Source organism: Dasypus novemcinctus, chromosome 4, assembly GCF_030445035.2.
Source record: "Dasypus novemcinctus isolate mDasNov1 chromosome 4, mDasNov1.1.hap2, whole genome shotgun sequence".
In the NCBI taxonomy this organism is placed as follows: domain Eukaryota; kingdom Metazoa; phylum Chordata; class Mammalia; order Cingulata; family Dasypodidae; genus Dasypus; species Dasypus novemcinctus.
Window position 1 is genome coordinate 15,172,867 of NC_080676.1, and position 6,919 is coordinate 15,179,785.

General features: G+C 35.8%; 1 pseudogene; it reads left to right on the forward strand.

Moving 5' to 3' along the window:
• Positions 1-996: 996 nt before the first annotated feature.
• LOC101411631 (peroxiredoxin-1 pseudogene) lies at positions 997-1,561 on the forward strand (annotated as a pseudogene).
• The last annotated feature ends 5,358 nt before the right edge of the window (positions 1,562-6,919 follow it).

Genomic DNA, 6,919 nt, shown 5'->3' on the forward strand with positions numbered 1-6,919 from the left:
ACACAGAAAACCACAAAACATGTTTAAAAAATTTAAAGAAGACCTAAATAAATGGAAGGATATTCCATGTTCATGGTTAGAAGACTAAATATCATCAATATGTTAATACTACCCAAAGCAATTTTTAGATTCAATGCAATCCTAATCCAAATTTCAACAATCTTCTTTGCAGAAATGTAAAAGTCAATCATCAGGTTTATATGGAAGGGTAAAGGGCCTCAAATAGCTAAAGCCATCTTGAAAGAAGAGAAGGTTGGAGGTTTCACACTGCCTGATCTTAGAACTTATTACAGAGCAGGCCACTGGCACTAGGACAGACATATAAACAATTGAAATAGAATTGAAAGCTCAAAAATCAACCCTCACACTTACGGCCAACTGATTTTCGACAAAGTGGCAAATTGGGAAAAAAAATAGTCTCTTCAACAAATGGTGCCAGGAAAACTGGATCTTCATTTGCAAAAAAAGAAGGACCCCTACTTCACACCATATACAAAAATCAATGCAAAATGGATCAAAGACCTAAATATAAGAGCTAGATGTATCACACTCTTGTGATATAGATGAAGGGAAGTATCTTCAGGTCCTTGTGTTAGGCATTGGTTTATTACACTTCATACCCAAACAAAAGCAATGGAAAAAAATAGATAAACAGGACCTTATCAAAATTGAAAACATTTTTTCCTCAAAGAACATTAAAGTAAAAAGACAACCTACACAATAGCAGGAAGTATTCAGAAATCACATATCTGAAAAAGGATTAATATTTAGTGTATATAAAGGGATCCTTCAACTTAACAACAAAAAGACAAACCAATTTAAAAATTGGCAAAAGACCTGAAAAGACATCTCCCCAAAGAAGATAGACAAATGGCAAAAAAGCTCATACAAAGATGCTCTACATCATTAGTCATCAGGAAATTGCAAATCAAACTACAATAGATCCTCTTTCTCCCAGTTCTCAGTTGCTTATGCCTGGAAATTGCTGATAGCACGATGTCTTCATTGGCTGCCAAAATTGGGCACCATGTCCCCAACTTCAAAGCCACAGTTATTCTACTAGATGGTCAGTTCAAAGATATCACCCTCTCTGACTACAAAGGTAAATATATTGTGTTTTTCTTTTACTCTCTTGACTTTACTTTTGTGTGCCCCATGGAGATCATTGTTTTCAGTGATAAGGTAGAAGAATTTAAGAAACTCAACTGTCAAGTGATAGGTGCTTCTGTAGTTTCTCACTTCTTTCATTTGGTATGGATCAACACACCCAAGAAACAAGGAAGGCTAAGACCTATGAACATTCACTTGGTCTCTGACCCCAAGCACACCATTTTTCTGGAATATGGAGTCTCTTCATCATTGACAATAAGGGAATCCTTCAGCAGATGATTCTAAATGACCTCCTTGTCAGTCATTCTGTGGAAGACACTCTGAGACTAGTTCAGGTCTTCTAGTACACAGACAAATGTGGGGAAATGTACTGACTGGTTGGAAGCCTGAAAGTGATACCATCAAGTCTGATGTGCAGAAGAGCAAAGAATCTTTCTCCAAGCAAAAGTGACTGCTGGGCCATTTTAGTGGCATGCTGAAATAGGCAGCCGTCATAACAAAACCTCTATGGCACTTTCTTGATGCTTAAAACATAAGGCCTTAGACTCAACCAAGATTGGTGTGAGACAGTACTGGCCTATCTTTCAGAGGTTAAGGATAGCCTTTATTTCCCTGGTGAGAATGGTCTGAACTATGCTGTGGGGCAGACCAATGATGTGTATCATGTACCAGTAGTGGGGCATTAGCCCACTGATATTCTGTAGTTTCTATGAAACCTGAATTAAGACCTTGAGAAAAAATTCACGAAACACCATTTCACACCCATTAGAATGGCTGCTATTAAAAAAATGGAAAATAATAAGTGTTAGAAAGGATGTGGAGAAATAGAAACAGTCATAGCTGGTGGAAAAGAAAAAATGGTGCAGTTGCTGTGGAAGACAGTTTGGCGGCTACTCAGAAAGCAAAGTATAGAATTACAATTGACCCAACAATCCCACAACTAGGTATATACCACAAAGAATTGAAAGCAGGGGCTTACATATATATCTGCACACCAATGTTCATAGTGGCATTATTCACAATTGCCAAAAGATGGAAGCAACCCAAGTGTCCATCAACCAATGAATGGATAAACAAAATGTGGTGTATATACACCATGGATTATTATTCAGCTATAAAGAGGAATAAAGTTCTGACACATGCAACAACATGGATGAACCTTTAAGACATCATGTTGAGCAAAATAAACCAGGCACAAAAGGACAAATATTGTATAATCTCTCTGATTGAAACAATTTGAATAAGCAAACTCACAGAATCCAAATTTAGAATATAGGTTACCAGGAGATTGGGTGGGGATAGCAAATGGGAGGGTAAGGCTTAAAATGTACAGGAATATAAATTGGTACCATTATTTTGGAAATCAGTCTGGCAATTTCTTATAAATTTAAACAACTTTAACTTTCCATGACTTAGAACTTCTATCCAAGTGAAATGCAAAACATATGTCCGCAAAAAACTTAAAATGTTCGTAGCAGCTGCATTCATAATAGCTAAAAACTGAAAATAATCAAATGTTCATCAACTATGAATGGAATCAAATTATGATATATTAATATAATGGAATCGTATTCAGGAATTTAAAAAATGAACTCTGATACTCAGCAATAGCACAACAGCATGGAATAATCTTAGGAGCATTATGCTGAGTGAAAGAAGGCAGGCACCAAAAAGTATATATTTAGAACAGCAAAACTAGGCTATGGTGAAAGAAATCAGTAAGAGTGGCTGCTGGAGGAAGGGTGGTGGTGGGGGCAGGGATTAATGGGAAAGAAAATGTTTAATGAAATGAAAATATTCACTATCTTAATAGGGATGTGAATTACATGCATAAATGCACATATCCAAACTACAAATTTTAAATTTAAATCACAGCATATTAATTATATTTTAATTAAATATTTTTTCTCTTTCTTTGCAAAGATTGTTATTTAAATAGCTAAATGTAATTACCTCGACCAAGCACCAAATTAAACCCAACTAACAAATTTTAAAGAAAACAATAATTATAGTTTCACTTATCATCTATCAGTCTATCAATTTGTTTTACTCTTTATGAACTTTGATTAAAGTACTGGGTTGTTAAAATTTAATTACTTTGTTTAGTTAACATGTACTTGGTATCTTAGCTGTGTGAGGAATCCAACTCTGACAGGTACAGGGGTTACTGCAGCTCTCCGTTGCCCTGAAAAGGCTCTAATAGAATTCTTCAACAATTCTAATAGAATTCAGCAACAGAGGTCTTGAAGAACAAGGGATTTCACATATTTCTGCTAACATCAGAAATCCTGTCTCCACTAGTATTTCTAAGGCTTTGGAGCCCTTCCCTCCCCAATTGGCAGAAACTGGCAGAATAGATTAGGACCACTAAGTAACACTCTATGTAAAAATCCTATAAAGAAAACTTCCCTCAGTGAGAGATTTCCTTGAGACATTGCTGCTGTTTTTTAAAAAATAGCATAGTCTACCCCAGTCTCAAATTTTAGATTTCCTAGGAAGCTCCTGAAATAAACTAAACTTGAAGTGCAATAGCATTTTTCACCTGGTACCTGAAGAGTGAATTTAACAACAGGCAACTCTTAACAGCTTGCTTTCTGATGCAGGCACTTTCTGAAACAGCTTGGACCTCTTATCACAGATGATTACCTTTTGAACAACAGTTTCAAACTGCAACTAAATAAGTTTTTTAAAAGATATAAAGCAATTTTATTCCTTAAAAAATGTTATTGCTATTCTGATTACCAAAAAAAAAGACAAAATTTTCTTTCTTGCTTAAATCCTGAAAACATAAAACCCAATAATTTTTTGTTTCGTGATACATAGATGTAAAATTTTACTTAAATCCAAGGAATCATCACAATCTTTTCAAATTCCATTTTTTCAAAATTTCAGGTCTGATTAGTGTTCCAATTCCACCCAATGAAGGTTGGGAAATTATATTTCCACTTCCCAGTCTCTAAAGTTGAAGAAGTTGAGATTTTTGAATGGCTCAAAACCACAGCTGCCCATAAACTTTGACATTTTGTATGACACAATGATGAAACAAAGACAACAAAACTTACTATTTAGAAATGAAATTCTTCTGCACAAATATGGAGTATATTAGTTTTTAGGGCATCCTTTCATAAAAAAATTAGCCCCTACAAAAATCGGCTAAATGATATAAATGGTAAAATAATGATAAACTGGAACATTTGTAGATGGCCTTAAAATTGATCCATAAAATTTTATTCTTCAGAGAGTATAGTTGATCTCTCAATAATATAGACTGAAGTTGGTCAATTACTATATATATCCAACCTTGATCCCAAATGTGATTCTGCTGTTCCTGTGGGTAACCTTGAATTACTGTTCTCTATGCTTTATTTAAGCTAGGCTCATCAACTAAGTAATGGCAGTCTGTGTTCTCAAAGATTCATGGATGCAAAGCCTAAGCACTGATTGCATGGCACAGCCCATAAGCATATGCATCTGATAAGTTTCCCTAGGGAGAAGTGACAAAGTAGGGCCACAATTAGAACTGGACTATAATGTAATAAAATGCATAGTGATTATCTTTGAAAAAAGTTGATTATTGGTCAAATTCTTTGGTGACTGTAAATACCTCCACTTTTTTCCTACCTTTACAAATACAATTATAGATTAATACATTGACAGTTGAGTGTATTTTTCAGAATTATTTTCTTTCTAGTGAAAATTTGAGATTATAAGTTGATTTATAAGCTTACAAGCACATTTGTCCTTTAAAATGTCAAATTTTTAGTCTAAATTTTATGGTCTTCACTTTCTCTTTTAAGGAATAAGATCCTGTATTTGTCATTTATTTTACACAAAGATGTAAAGTGGGAGAAATATATGATCAAATTATTTCCAAATTTGACCTTTAAAGACAGAAAAAAAAAAACCAGAAACCCAACAAGAAATGTGAGATTACATACATAAAACTTATTGTGCCATGTCCCTAATTTCTAAAAATCATTATTTAACTGAACGAAGCTGGAGATGTAAATATATCAGGTTTCAGAAAACTCTTTTTTCTAAAGACACAGGATATTATTTCTCATATAACAGTGCAAAACACAGCCTGGTTTTCATGGTAATCCCCTATTCTAAGAGTTTCTCTTAACTACTCTCACATTAACAGACCATGGCTTAGCAAACCACAGCAACACTTTGACTTGACTCAAACTTCAGAAAGATATCCAGATATGCAATATTTTAAGTCCCATGTATCCAAACATGACTTTTATTTCTACTGTCACATAACTATGAGCAAGGCTTTCAGTTTGTCACATGATTAAAAAGGAAAGTAAAAATTCAAGCTGGGATATAGCTGATCTACCAAAATTTGTAACACTCTTATTTGATGTTAAAGTTGCCATATGGAAGAGTTCCCTGGAAAATGTGTGTAAAATATAGTTCTGTATTTACTTCTGCTTAAAAGGCCATTAGCAAAGAAAAGAGCTAGCAGACAACTCCCCAAATATCTTCAATTATCTCCCGGGAGGTCAAAATGTACACTAACCTATCAAAGATTCCAAGAAGTTCTGAAGTAAACAAAAATCTGTCCAACTTTAACACAAGGTTTCCCAATTTTCCAGACACTGTAATTCTTATCAACACAGCAGTGCATATTTGGGGAATTGCCAAGAAGGATAATGTTGAGATGGGAAAAATATTTCCAAATTACTAAATATTCCACATCAATTTAGCAATACCCCCACACAGTTATATGGTATTTTGTAGTTTAAAAAACAATTTCAAACATTCCGTTTCATTTTATTTCTAGAAACATCTTATGAGATAGAAAGGGCAAATATTAATTGCATTCACTTTGAAGATCAGGTAGCTAAAGGTAGCAGAATTTAAGTGAGGGCCCCAGTTCCAAAGAAGATGGAATAAGCAACTTTACTCTGACACTCCCACGCCTAACTGAATGCAACCAAATATCCTAAATAGAATGCATGAAGCAATCACAGGAGGACTCTGAAAAGCCAGTGGTGGCCCTGCCTCAATCCAAAGTGAGTCACTTTGAGCCTCCATCATCCCATAGAAGCGCTGAACCAGCAAGAACTAGCAGAAATATCTTTTCTCAAAGATGTTGAGAAAGAAACAGAAAATAGTTACAACAGTTAAAAGACTGCAGTAATGGGGAAGGTGCCAAACCAAGAAAAAGGCTACATAAAACTTGCAGAATCTCCTGGTTCCCTGACTGTTCCTTTCCCAACCCCTTGCTGGCTCATCCAACCTGCACTCCAAGATTGGGTCCTTGCTTCTGGCTCCAGAGGCAGCACAGTAACCCTTGTGCACATACTGGGAGCAGGTAAACCTGGCCCAATCTGGTGGTGGTCATTCTGGGACTCACTGTCCCAGAATTTGCCCGATGAGTAGGTGGCAGTTCACAAAGTTTTCCTACAGAACACTGTGGGAGAGCTGGTAAGTCATGCTGCCTGGGCAAAGGATTGCTGACTGTAGGCCATACTGTGCAGAACCATGAGGAAACTCTTTTCTAGGGAAGACGGGACATTCAGAACCCCATAAAGAGAAGATTTCCAAGGGTCACACAAGACAAGATGCATGTGTAGAAGGGATCAGGGCCTCTGTGCTTTGGTCTGGAGCTATTTTCTAAACTCACCATCAACTGTTCCAATATGCACATTGTGGGAATCCTAGAAAGGAAGAGAGAAAGGGGCAGAGACAATTTTCAAAGAAATAATGGTTAAAAACTTCCCAATTTTAGTCAAAGACATGAATATACACATCCATGATGCTCAACTAACTCCAAACAGCATAAACACAAACAGACCCC